The sequence below is a fragment of the Manis pentadactyla genome, chromosome 13 (assembly GCF_030020395.1).
Source record: "Manis pentadactyla isolate mManPen7 chromosome 13, mManPen7.hap1, whole genome shotgun sequence".
NCBI lineage: Eukaryota > Metazoa > Chordata > Mammalia > Pholidota > Manidae > Manis > Manis pentadactyla.
In genome coordinates this window covers 44,320,544-44,335,461 of record NC_080031.1, presented here as the reverse complement: position 1 = coordinate 44,335,461, position 14,918 = coordinate 44,320,544, and positions in this window count along the sequence as shown.

Here is a 14,918-nt window from a genome sequence, read left to right as displayed (position 1 = left end):
AGTGTGTTGTGGAGTGAAGTGTTTATTTGAGGGTCCAAACTTCCCTCCTTAGGTGGTTATTACTTCTTTACATTCGTGAACATCATAAAAAGCAATGATTTTAAAAGCCCAGACGCATATTATTACAGCAATTCATTTGTTGAGGTGAGAGGAAATGAGAAGGAAGTTGCTGCACCACGAAATCTATGCCTGAGCACTGCTGAAACCAAACAAAAAGAATTCACGGTGGCTAGATAGTGCTATTTTCTACTGACTCTCTCTGGGGTCCAAAAGAGAATCCATTTCTTTCTTTGTTTCTCAGGTTCACTTGTGTAGGGAACCTGTCCCCGCCCCTTCAGCTTGTAGTTTGTCTGTGTCCTTGGATCTCAAGTGAGTCTCCAGTAACGGAGCACGTAGGTGGTCTTGAGTTTTCATCAGTTCTTCTAACCCTGTGTCTTTCGATTGGAGCACTCAAAGCCTGTACTTTTATTCTGATATTTGAGAGCTGTGCTCTTTCTGCACTTTGAAATTCTTTTTGTTCTCATTAATATACAATCACATGCAGAAAATTATGTTATTCTGTCTACCCTCTTCACCAAGTCACCCCAAATCCCATTTACAGCCGCTCTCCGTCAGCATGTACTAAGATGCCGTAGAATCACTACATGTCTTCTCTGTGTTGTACAGCCCTGCCCACGACACCCCACCCTACACATTATACATGCTAATCCTAATGCCCCCATTCTTTTTCCCCGCACTTATTACTCCCTTCCCACAAACCCTACCCAGTCCCTTTCTCTTTGGTAACTGTTAGTCCACTCTCGGGTTCTGTGAGTCTGCTGCTGTCTTTTCCTTCAGTTTTTCTTTGTTATCATACTCCACACATGAGTGAAATCATTTGGTACATGTATTTCTCCGCCTGGCCTATTTGACTGAGCATAATACCCTCTAGCTCCATCCACGTTATTGCAAATGATAGGATTTGTTTTCTTCTTATGGCTGCTTACTGCACTTTTTAAACTGGATTTCATTCTTCTTTTTTGTTTGTAGTTTTGCTATGTGCTTTCACCATTGCTCTCCTTGTTATGAGCAGTAGCTTTGTGTTAATCGATATGTACCTATATCTATCTATCTGTCTGTCTATCTATTTATCAATCACTCAATCAATCATCTTTTTGTCTGCCCATCTGTCCTTGTGTACAGAACAGTTAACCAATTATCCTATATCACTTTCCTACACTATGCTTCCAAAAGTCCTGCAAAGTATCTAGGCTGTAGATAGAGCACTGGGTTTACCGAGACACTTGCAGTTCGAGTCGGCCGCGTGTACCTAAAAAACCAGGAAATGGTTGTGCCGGGACTTGATCCCGTGTCTCTATCCTCTGTCCTCTTTCATCTCCTTCTAACTTGCTATCTGTATTTAGCCACATTCTTTGACTAAGTGCTCCCTGAAGACCACAAGTATCATTCCTCTGGGCCTGTTGTCACGAGAAAAGTAAACTTGCTGCTTTGCTCACCACCATGTTTGAAGGACCTCAGCGTGATCACCTCCGATAGGACGGAGGGTCAAATAAAAAGGAACACCAATTTCTTGACATGAGCAGTTGGGAGCTAAGAGTGTATTGTGGGGTGACGAGTTTATTTGAGTGTCCAAACATCCCTCTTTAGGTAGTTATTAGATCTTCACATTCGTGAACATCATAAAATCCACTGATTTCAAAGGCCCAGATGCTTATTATTACAGCAACTCAGTTGTTGAGGTGAGAGAAAATGAGAAGTATGTTGCTGCACCACTAAATCAATGGCTGGGAACGGCTGAAACCAAACAAAAAGAATTCACGGTTGCCAGATAGGGCTATTTTCTTCTGACAGTCTCAGGGGACTCAAACAGAATCCATTTGTTTGATTGTTTGTTTTTCAGTTTCACTCGTGCAGTGTACTTGTCCACACACCTTCGGCTTGTAGTTTGTCTGTGTCCTTGGATATCAAGTGAGTCTCCTGTAAGTAAGCACGTAGGTGTCTTGAGATTTCATCCCTTCTTTTAACCCTGTGTCTTTTGTTTGCTGCACTCAGTGCCTGACCTTTTATTCTGATGATTTAGAGCTGTGCACTTATTGCACTTAAAGAATTTTTTTTATCATTAAGCTAAAATCACTTGAAGAACATTATGTTTACTATGCAACCCCCTTCACCAAGTACCCCTGAAAAACCTCTTCAGTCGCTCTCGATCTGCGTAGTTGGATGCTGTAGACCCCTTCACCATGTCCCTCCCAACAGACCCCGTTACAGTCGCTCTCCATCAGTGAGTAGTAAGATGTTATATGATCTCTACTAGCCTTCCCTGCGTTGAACAGCACTCCTCATGCCCCCTCGACCCCAAGCATTATACATGCTAAAACTAATGCCCCCATTCTTTCTCCTCACACTTATCCCTCCCTTCAGACCCACCCTGCCCAGTCCTTTTCCCTTTGGTAACTTTTAGTCAACTCTCGGGTTCTGTGAGTCTGCTGCTGTTTTTTTCCTTCAGTTTTTCTTTGTTGTTATACTCCACACATGAGTGAAAACACTTGGTACTTGTCTTTATACTCCTGGACTATTTGTCTGAACATACTACCGTCTAGCTCCATCCAGGTCATTGCAAATGGTAGTATTTGTTTTCTTCTTAAGGCTGCTTACTGCACTTTTTAAACTGGATTTCATTCTTCCTTCTTGTTTGTAGTTTAGCTATGTTATTCACCATTCAACTCCTGGTTATGAACAGTAGCTTTGTGTCAATCGATATGTATCTGTATCTATCTATCTAATGGTCTGTCTGTCTATGTATGTATGTATGTATGTATGTATGTATTTATCTATGTATCTATCTATCTTCCTATCATCTATCTATGATGTCTATCATCTATTAATCTATGTACCTATCTATCTATCTTTCATCTGTCATCTGTGTACCTATCTATCTATGAATCCATCATCTTTTTGTCTGCCCATCTATCCTTCTGTACAGAACAGTTAACAACATAGCCTATGTCTCTTTCCTACATTATGCTTCCAGAAATCTTGCAAGGTAGCTAAGCCATAAGGAGAGCACTGTGTTCACCGATACACTTTCAGGTAGAGTCAGCCGCGTGTGCTTACAAAACCAGTAAATGGAGGTGAAAGGACTTGAACCTGTATCTCTGTCCTCTGTCCTCTTATACTTCCTGCTCACTTGGTGACTTTATTTAGCCACATTCAGTGAGTAAGTGATCCCTGAAGACCACAAGTATCCTTCGTCTGGTCCGGTTGTCGAAAGAAAAGTGTACTTGGTTCTTTGCACACCACCATGTTTGAGGGACATTGGCGTGATCACTGCTGATAGGTGGAGGGACAAATATAAAGGAACACCTATTTCTGGACAGGAGCAGTTGGGAACAAAGAGTGTGTTGTGGAGTGAAGTGTTTATTTGAGGGTCCAAACTTCCCTCCTTAGGTGGTTATTACTTCTTTACATTCGTGAACATCATAAAAAGCAATGATTTTAAAAGCCCAGACGCATATTATTACAGCAATTCATTTGTTGAGGTGAGAGGAAATGAGAAGGAAGTTGCTGCACCACGAAATCTATGCCTGAGCACTGCTGAAAAAAAAAAAAAAGAATTCACGGTGGCTAGATAGTGCTATTTTCTACTGACTCTCTCTGGGGTCCAAAAGAGAATCCATTTCTTTCTTTGTTTCTCAGGTTCACTTGTGTAGGGAACCTGTCCCCGCCCCTTCAGCTTGTAGTTTGTCTGTGTCCTTGGATCTCAAGTGAGTCTCCAGTAACGGAGCACGTAGGTGGTCTTGAGTTTTCATCAGTTCTTCTAACCCTGTGTCTTTTGATTGGAGCACTCAAAGCCTGTACTTTTATTCTGATATTTGAGAGCTGTGCTCTTTCTGCACTTTGAAATTCTTTTTGTTCTCATTAATATACAATCACATGCAGAAAATTATGTTATTCTGTCTACCCTCTTCACCAAGTCACCCCAAATCCCATTTACAGCCGCTCTCCATCAGCATGTACTAAGATGCTGTAGAATCACTACATGTCTTCTCTGTGTTGTACAGCCCTGCCCACGACACCCCACCCTACACATTATACATGCTAATCCTAATGTCCCCATTCTTTTTCCCCGCACTTATTACTCCCTTCCCACAAACCCTAAACAGTCCCTTTCTCTTTGGTAACTGTTAGTCCACTCTCGGGTTCTGTGAGTCTGCTGCTGTCTTTTCCTTCAGTTTTTCTTTGTTATCATACTCCACACATGAGTGAAATCATTTGGTACATGTATTTCTCCGCCTGGCCTATTTGACTGAGCATAATACCCTCTAGCTCCATCCACGTTATTGCAAATGATAGGATTTGTTTTCTTCTTATGGCTGCTTACTGCACTTTTTAAACTGGATTTCATTCTTCTTTTTTGTTTGTAGTTTTGCTATGTGCTTTCACCATTGCTCTCCTTGTTATGAGCAGTAGCTTTGTGTTAATCGATATGTACCTATATCTATCTATCTGTCTGTCTATCTATTTATCAATCACTCAATCAATCATCTTTTTGTCTGCCCATCTGTCCTTGTGTACAGAACAGTTAACCAATTACCCTATATCACTTTCCTACACTATGCTTCCAAAAGTCCTGCAAAGTATCTAGGCTGTAGATAGAGCACTGGGTTTACCGAGACACTTGCAGTTCGAGTCGGCCGCGTGTACCTAAAAAACCAGGAAATGGTTGTGCCGGGACTTGATCCCGTGTCTCTATCCTCTGTCCTCTTTCATCTCCTTCTAACTGGCTATCTGTATTTAGCCACATTCTTTGACTAAGTGCTCCCTGAAGACCACAAGTATCATTCCTCTGGGCCTGTTGTCACGAGAAAAGTAAACTTGCTGCTTTGCTCACCACCATGTTTGAAGGACCTCAGCGTGATCACCTCCGATAGGACGGAGGGTCAAATAAAAAGGAACACCAATTTCTAGACATGAGCAGTTGGGAGCTAAGAGTGTATTGTGGGGTGACGAGTTTATTTGAGTGTCCAAACATCCCTCTTTAGGTAGTTATTAGATCTTCACATTCGTGAACATCATAAAATCCACTGATTTCAAAGGCCCAGATGCTTATTATTACAGCAACTCAGTTGTTGAGGTGAGAGAAAATGAGAAGTATGTTGCTGCACCACTAAATCAATGGCTGGGAACGGCTGAAACCAAACAAAAAGAATTCACGGTTGCCAGATAGGGCTATTTTCTTCTGACAGTCTCAGGGGACTCAAACAGAATCCATTTGTTTGATTGTTTGTTTTTCAGTTTCACTCGTGCAGTGTACTTGTCCACACACCTTCGGCTTGTAGTTTGTCTGTGTCCTTGGATCTCAAGTGAGTCTCCTGTAAGTAAGCACGTAGGTGTCTTGAGATTTCATCCCTTCTTTTAACCCTGTGTCTTTTGTTTGCTGCACTCAGTGCCTGACCTTTTATTCTGATGATTTAGAGCTGTGCACTTACAGCACTTAAAGAATTTTTTTTATCATTAAGCTAAAATCACTTGAAGAACATTATGTTTACTATGCACCCCCCTTCACCAAGTACCCCTGAAAAACCTCTTCAGTCGCTCTCGATCTGCGTAGTTGGATGCTGTAGACCCCTTCACCATGTCCCTCCCAACAGACCCCGTTACAGTCGCTCTCCATCAGTGAGTAGTAAGATGTTATATGATCTCTACTAGCCTTCCCTGCGTTGAACAGCACTCCTCATGCCCCCTCGACCCCAAGCATTATACATGCTAAAAATAATGCCCCCATTCTTTCTCCTCACACTTATCCCTCCCTTCAGACCCACCCTGCCCAGTCCTTCTCCCTTTGGTAACTTTTAGTCAACTCTCGGGTTCTGTGAGTCTGCTGCTGTTTTTTTCCTTCAGTTTTTCTTTGTTGTTATACTCCACACATGAGTGAAAGCACTTGGTACTTGTCTTTCTACTCCTGGACTATTTGTCTGAACATACTACCGTCTAGCTCCATCCAGGTCATTGCAAATGGTAGTATTTGTTTTCTTCTTAAGGCTGCTTACTGCACTTTTTAAACTGGATTTCATTCTTCCTTCTTGTTTGTAGTTTAGCTATGTTATTCACCATTCAACTCCTGGTTATGAACAGTAGCTTTGTGTCAATCGATATGTATCTGTATCTATCTATCTAATGGTCTGTCTGTCTATGTATGTATGTATGTATGTATGTATGTATTTATCTATGTATCTATCTATCTTCCTATCATCTATCTATGATGTCTATCATCTATTAATCTATGTACCTATCTATCTATCTTTCATCTGTCATCTGTGTACCTATCTATCTATGAATCCATCATCTTTTTGTCTGCCCATCTATCCTTCTGTACAGAACAGTTAACAACATAGCCTATGTCTCTTTCCTACATTATGCTTCCAGAAATCTTGCAAGGTAGCTAAGCCATAAGGAGAGCACTGTGTTCACCGATACACTTTCAGGTAGAGTCAGCCGCGTGTGCTTACAAAACCAGTAAATGGAGGTGAAAGGACTTGAACCTGTATCTCTGTCCTCTGTCCTCTTATACTTCCTGCTCACTTGGTGACTTTATTTAGCCACATTCAGTGAGTAAGTGATCCCTGAAGACCACAAGTATCCTTCGTCTGGTCCGGTTGTCGAAAGAAAAGTGTACTTGGTTCTTTGCACACCACCATGTTTGAGGGACATTGGCGTGATCACTGCTGATAGGTGGAGGGACAAATATAAAGGAACACCTATTTCTGGACAGGAGCAGTTGGGAACAAAGAGTGTGTTGTGGAGTGAAGTGTTTATTTGAGGGTCCAAACTTCCCTCCTTAGGTGGTTATTACTTCTTTACATTCGTGAACATCATAAAAAGCAATGATTTTAAAAGCCCAGACGCATATTATTACAGCAATTCATTTGTTGAGGTGAGAGGAAATGAGAAGGAAGTTGCTGCACCACGAAATCTCTGCCTGAGCACTGCTGAAAAAAAAAAAAAGAATTCACGGTGGCTAGATAGTGCTATTTTCTACTGACTCTCTCTGGGGTCCAAAAGAGAATCCATTTCTTTCTTTGTTTCTCAGGTTCACTTGTGTAGGGAACCTGTCCCCGCCCCTTCAGCTTGTAGTTTGTCTGTGTCCTTGGATCTCAAGTGAGTCTCCAGTAACGGAGCACGTAGGTGGTCTTGAGTTTTCATCAGTTCTTCTAACCCTGTGTCTTTTGATTGGAGCACTCAAAGCCTGTACTTTTATTCTGATATTTGAGAGCTGTGCTCTTTCTGCACTTTGAAATTCTTTTTGTTCTCATTAATATACAATCACATGCAGAAAATTATGTTATTCTGTCTACCCTCTTCACCAAGTCACCCCAAATCCCATTTACAGCCGCTCTCCATCAGCATGTACTAAGATGCTGTAGAATCACTACATGTCTTCTCTGTGTTGTACAGCCCTGCCCACGACACCCCACCCTACACATTATACATGCTAATCCTAATGTCCCCATTCTTTTTCCCCGCACTTATTACTCCCTTCCCACAAACCCTAAACAGTCCCTTTCTCTTTGGTAACTGTTAGTCCACTCTCGGGTTCTGTGAGTCTGCTGCTGTCTTTTCCTTCAGTTTTTCTTTGTTATCATACTCCACACATGAGTGAAATCATTTGGTACATGTATTTCTCCGCCTGGCCTATTTGACTGAGCATAATACCCTCTAGCTCCATCCACGTTATTGCAAATGATAGGATTTGTTTTCTTCTTATGGCTGCTTACTGCACTTTTTAAACTGGATTTCATTCTTCTTTTTTGTTTGTAGTTTTGCTATGTGCTTTCACCATTGCTCTCCTTGTTATGAGCAGTAGCTTTGTGTTAATCGATATGTACCTATATCTATCTATCTGTCTGTCTATCTATTTATCAATCACTCAATCAATCATCTTTTTGTCTGCCCATCTGTCCTTGTGTACAGAACAGTTAACCAATTACCCTATATCACTTTCCTACACTATGCTTCCAAAAGTCCTGCAAAGTATCTAGGCTGTAGATAGAGCACTGGGTTTACCGAGACACTTGCAGTTCGAGTCGGCCGCGTGTACCTAAAAAACCAGGAAATGGTTGTGCCGGGACTTGATCCCGTGTCTCTATCCTCTGTCCTCTTTCATCTCCTTCTAACTGGCTATCTGTATTTAGCCACATTCTTTGACTAAGTGCTCCCTGAAGACCACAAGTATCATTCCTCTGGGCCTGTTGTCACGAGAAAAGTAAACTTGCTGCTTTGCTCACCACCATGTTTGAAGGACCTCAGCGTGATCACCTCCGATAGGACGGAGGGTCAAATAAAAAGGAACACCAATTTCTAGACATGAGCAGTTGGGAGCTAAGAGTGTATTGTGGGGTGACGAGTTTATTTGAGTGTCCAAACATCCCTCTTTAGGTAGTTATTAGATCTTCACATTCGTGAACATCATAAAATCCACTGATTTCAAAGGCCCAGATGCTTATTATTACAGCAACTCAGTTGTTGAGGTGAGAGAAAATGAGAAGTATGTTGCTGCACCACTAAATCAATGGCTGGGAACGGCTGAAACCAAACAAAAAGAATTCACGGTTGCCAGATAGGGCTATTTTCTTCTGACAGTCTCAGGGGACTCAAACAGAATCCATTTGTTTGATTGTTTGTTTTTCAGTTTCACTCGTGCAGTGTACTTGTCCACACACCTTCGGCTTGTAGTTTGTCTGTGTCCTTGGATCTCAAGTGAGTCTCCTGTAAGTAAGCACGTAGGTGTCTTGAGATTTCATCCCTTCTTTTAACCCTGTGTCTTTTGTTTGCTGCACTCAGTGCCTGACCTTTTATTCTGATGATTTAGAGCTGTGCACTTACAGCACTTAAAGAATTTTTTTTATCATTAAGCTAAAATCACTTGAAGAACATTATGTTTACTATGCACCCCCCTTCACCAAGTACCCCTGAAAAACCTCTTCAGTCGCTCTCGATCTGCGTAGTTGGATGCTGTAGACCCCTTCACCATGTCCCTCCCAACAGACCCCGTTACAGTCGCTCTCCATCAGTGAGTAGTAAGATGTTATATGATCTCTACTAGCCTTCCCTGCGTTGAACAGCACTCCTCATGCCCCCTCGACCCCAAGCATTATACATGCTAAAAATAATGCCCCCATTCTTTCTCCTCACACTTATCCCTCCCTTCAGACCCACCCTGCCCAGTCCTTTTCCCTTTGGTAACTTTTAGTCAACTCTCGGGTTCTGTGAGTCTGCTGCTGTTTTTTTCCTTCAGTTTTTCTTTGTTGTTATACTCCACACATGAGTGAAAGCACTTGGTACTTGTCTTTCTACTCCTGGACTATTTGTCTGAACATACTACCGTCTAGCTCCATCCAGGTCATTGCAAATGGTAGTATTTGTTTTCTTCTTAAGGCTGCTTACTGCACTTTTTAAACTGGATTTCATTCTTCCTTCTTGTTTGTAGTTTAGCTATGTTATTCACCATTCAACTCCTGGTTATGAACAGTAGCTTTGTGTCAATCGATATGTATCTGTATCTATCTATCTAATGGTCTGTCTGTCTATGTATGTATGTATGTATGTATGTATGTATTTATCTATGTATCTATCTATCTTCCTATCATCTATCTATGATGTCTATCATCTATTAATCTATGTACCTATCTATCTATCTTTCATCTGTCATCTGTGTACCTATCTATCTATGAATCCATCATCTTTTTGTCTGCCCATCTATCCTTCTGTACAGAACAGTTAACAACATAGCCTATGTCTCTTTCCTACATTATGCTTCCAGAAATCTTGCAAGGTAGCTAAGCCATAAGGAGAGCACTGTGTTCACCGATACACTTTCAGGTAGAGTCAGCCGCGTGTGCTTACAAAACCAGTAAATGGAGGTGAAAGGACTTGAACCTGTATCTCTGTCCTCTGTCCTCTTATACTTCCTGCTCACTTGGTGACTTTATTTAGCCACATTCAGTGAGTAAGTGATCCCTGAAGACCACAAGTATCCTTCGTCTGGTCCGGTTGTCGAAAGAAAAGTGTACTTGGTTCTTTGCACACCACCATGTTTGAGGGACATTGGCGTGATCACTGCTGATAGGTGGAGGGACAAATATAAAGGAACACCTATTTCTGGACAGGAGCAGTTGGGAACAAAGAGTGTGTTGTGGAGTGAAGTGTTTATTTGAGGGTCCAAACTTCCCTCCTTAGGTGGTTATTACTTCTTTACATTCGTGAACATCATAAAAAGCAATGATTTTAAAAGCCCAGACGCATATTATTACAGCAATTCATTTGTTGAGGTGAGAGGAAATGAGAAGGAAGTTGCTGCACCACGAAATCTCTGCCTGAGCACTGCTGAAAAAAAAAAAAAGAATTCACGGTGGCTAGATAGTGCTATTTTCTACTGACTCTCTCTGGGGTCCAAAAGAGAATCCATTTCTTTCTTTGTTTCTCAGGTTCACTTGTGTAGGGAACCTGTCCCCGCCCCTTCAGCTTGTAGTTTGTCTGTGTCCTTGGATCTCAAGTGAGTCTCCAGTAACGGAGCACGTAGGTGGTCTTGAGTTTTCATCAGTTCTTCTAACCCTGTGTCTTTTGATTGGAGCACTCAAAGCCTGTACTTTTATTCTGATATTTGAGAGCTGTGCTCTTTCTGCACTTTGAAATTCTTTTTGTTCTCATTAATATACAATCACATGCAGAAAATTATGTTATTCTGTCTACCCTCTTCACCAAGTCACCCCAAATCCCATTTACAGCCGCTCTCCGTCAGCATGTACTAAGATGCTGTAGAATCACTACATGTCTTCTCTGTGTTGTACAGCCCTGCCCACGACACCCCACCCTACACATTATACATGCTAATCCTAATGCCCCCATTCTTTTTCCCCGCACTTATTACTCCCTTCCCACAAACCCTACCCAGTCCCTTTCTCTTTGGTAACTGTTAGTCCACTCTCGGGTTCTGTGAGTCTGCTGCTGTCTTTTCCTTCAGTTTTTCTTTGTTATCATACTCCACACATGAGTGAAATCATTTGGTACATGTATTTCTCCGCCTGGCCTATTTGACTGAGCATAATACCCTCTAGCTCCATCCACGTTATTGCAAATGATAGGATTTGTTTTCTTCTTATGGCTGCTTACTGCACTTTTTAAACTGGATTTCATTCTTCTTTTTTGTTTGTAGTTTTGCTATGTGCTTTCACCATTGCTCTCCTTGTTATGAGCAGTAGCTTTGTGTTAATCGATATGTACCTATATCTATCTATCTGTCTGTCTATCTATTTATCAATCACTCAATCAATCATCTTTTTGTCTGCCCATCTGTCCTTGTGTACAGAACAGTTAACCAATTACCCTATATCACTTTCCTACACTATGCTTCCAAAAGTCCTGCAAAGTATCTAGGCTGTAGATAGAGCACTGGGTTTACCGAGACACTTGCAGTTCGAGTCGGCCGCGTGTACCTAAAAAACCAGGAAATGGTTGTGCCGGGACTTGATCCCGTGTCTCTATCCTCTGTCCTCTTTCATCTCCTTCTAACTTGCTATCTGTATTTAGCCACATTCTTTGACTAAGTGCTCCCTGAAGACCACAAGTATCATTCCTCTGGGCCTGTTGTCACGAGAAAAGTAAACTTGCTGCTTTGCTCACCACCATGTTTGAAGGACCTCAGCGTGATCACCTCCGATAGGACGGAGGGTCAAATAAAAAGGAACACCAATTTCTAGACATGAGCAGTTGGGAGCTAAGAGTGTATTGTGGGGTGACGAGTTTATTTGAGTGTCCAAACATCCCTCTTTAGGTAGTTATTAGATCTTCACATTCGTGAACATCATAAAATCCACTGATTTCAAAGGCCCAGATGCTTATTATTACAGCAACTCAGTTGTTGAGGTGAGAGAAAATGAGAAGTATGTTGCTGCACCACTAAATCAATGGCTGGGAACGGCTGAAACCAAACAAAAAGAATTCACGGTTGCCAGATAGGGCTATTTTCTTCTGACAGTCTCAGGGGACTCAAACAGAATCCATTTGTTTGATTGTTTGTTTTTCAGTTTCACTCGTGCAGTGTACTTGTCCACACACCTTCGGCTTGTAGTTTGTCTGTGTCCTTGGATCTCAAGTGAGTCTCCTGTAAGTAAGCACGTAGGTGTCTTGAGATTTCATCCCTTCTTTTAACCCTGTGTCTTTTGTTTGCTGCACTCAGTGCCTGACCTTTTATTCTGATGATTTAGAGCTGTGCACTTACTGCACTTAAAGAATTTTTTTTATCATTAAGCTAAAATCACTTGAAGAACATTATGTTTACTATGCACCCCCCTTCACCAAGTACCCCTGAAAAACCTCTTCAGTCGCTCTCGATCTGCGTAGTTGGATGCTGTAGACCCCTTCACCATGTCCCTCCCAACAGACCCCGTTACAGTCGCTCTCCATCAGTGAGTAGTAAGATGTTATATGATCTCTACTAGCCTTCCCTGCGTTGAACAGCACTCCTCATGCCCCCTCGACCCCAAGCATTATACATGCTAAAAATAATGCCCCCATTCTTTCTCCTCACACTTATCCCTCCCTTCAGACCCACCCTGCCCAGTCCTTTTCCCTTTGGTAACTTTTAGTCAACTCTCTCTCGGGTTCTGTGAGTCTGCTGCTGTTTTTTTCCTTCAGTTTTTCTTTGTTGTTATACTCCACACATGAGTGAAAACACTTGGTACTTGTCTTTCTACTCCTGGACTATTTGTCTGAACATACTACCGTCTAGCTCCATCCAGGTCATTGCAAATGGTAGTATTTGTTTTCTTCTTAAGGCTGCTTACTGCACTTTTTAAACTGGATTTCATTCTTCCTTCTTGTTTGTAGTTTAGCTATGTTATTCACCATTCAACTCCTGGTTATGAACAGTAGCTTTGTGTCAATCGATATGTATCTGTATCTATCTATCTAATGGTCTGTCTGTCTATGTATGTATGTATGTATGTATGTATGTATTTATCTATGTATCTATCTATCTTCCTATCATCTATCTATGATGTCTATCATCTATTAATCTATGTACCTATCTATCTATCTTTCATCTGTCATCTGTGTACCTATCTATCTATGAATCCATCATCTTTTTGTCTGCCCATCTATCCTTCTGTACAGAACAGTTAACAACATAGCCTATGCCTCTTTCCTACATTATGCTTCCAGAAATCTTGCAAGGTAGCTAAGCCATAAGGAGAGCACTGTGTTCACCGATACACTTTCAGGTAGAGTCAGCCGCGTGTGCTTACAAAACCAGTAAATGGAGGTGAAAGGACTTGAACCTGTATCTCTGTCCTCTGTCCTCTTATACTTCCTGCTCACTTGGTGACTTTATTTAGCCACATTCAGTGAGTAAGTGATCCCTGAAGACCACAAGTATCCTTCGTCTGGTCCGGTTGTCGAAAGAAAAGTGTACTTGGTTCTTTGCACACCACCATGTTTGAGGGACATTGGCGTGATCACTGCTGATAGGTGGAGGGACAAATATAAAGGAACACCTATTTCTGGACAGGAGCAGTTGGGAACAAAGAGTGTGTTGTGGAGTGAAGTGTTTATTTGAGGGTCCAAACTTCCCTCCTTAGGTGGTTATTACTTCTTTACATTCGTGAACATCATAAAAAGCAATGATTTTAAAAGCCCAGACGCATATTATTACAGCAATTCATTTGTTGAGGTGAGAGGAAATGAGAAGGAAGTTGCTGCACCACGAAATCTCTGCCTGAGCACTGCTGAAACCAAACAAAAAGAATTCACGGTGGCTAGATAGTGCTATTTTCTACTGACTCTCTCTGGGGTCCAAAAGAGAATCCATTTCTTTCTTTGTTTCTCAGGTTCACTTGTGTAGGGAACCTGTCCCCGCCCCTTCAGCTTGTAGTTTGTCTGTGTCCTTGGATCTCAAGTGAGTCTCCAGTAACGGAGCACGTAGGTGGTCTTGAGTTTTCATCAGTTCTTCTAACCCTGTGTCTTTTGATTGGAGCACTCAAAGCCTGTACTTTTATTCTGATATTTGAGAGCTGTGCTCTTTCTGCACTTTGAAATTCTTTTTGTTCTCATTAATATACAATCACATGCAGAAAATTATGTTATTCTGTCTACCCTCTTCACCAAGTCACCCCAAATCCCATTTACAGCCGCTCTCCGTCAGCATGTACTAAGATGCTGTAGAATCACTACATGTCTTCTCTGTGTTGTACAGCCCTGCCCACGACACCCCACCCTACACATTATACATGCTAATCCTAATGCCCCCATTCTTTTTCCCCGCACTTATTACTCCCTTCCCACAAACCCTACCCAGTCCCTTTCTCTTTGGTAACTGTTAGTCCACTCTCGGGTTCTGTGAGTCTGCTGCTGTCTTTTCCTTCAGTTTTTCTTTGTTATCATACTCCACACATGAGTGAAATCATTTGGTACATGTATTTCTCCGCCTGGCCTATTTGACTGAGCATAATACCCTCTAGCTCCATCCACGTTATTGCAAATGATAGGATTTGTTTTCTTCTTATGGCTGCTTACTGCACTTTTTAAACTGGATTTCATTCTTCTTTTTTGTTGGTAGTTTTGCTATGTGCTTTCACCATTGCTCTCCTTGTTATGAGCAGTAGCTTTGTGTTAATCGATATGTACCTATATCTATCTATCTGTCTGTCTATCTATTTATCAATCACTCAATCAATCATCTTTTTGTCTGCCCATCTGTCCTTGTGTACAGAACAGTTAACCAATTACCCTATATCACTTTCCTACACTATGCTTCCAAAAGTCCTGCAAAGTATCTAGGCTGTAGATAGAGCACTGGGTTTACCGAGACACTTGCAGTTCGAGTCGGCCGCGTGTACCTAAAAAACCAGGAAATGGTTGTGCCG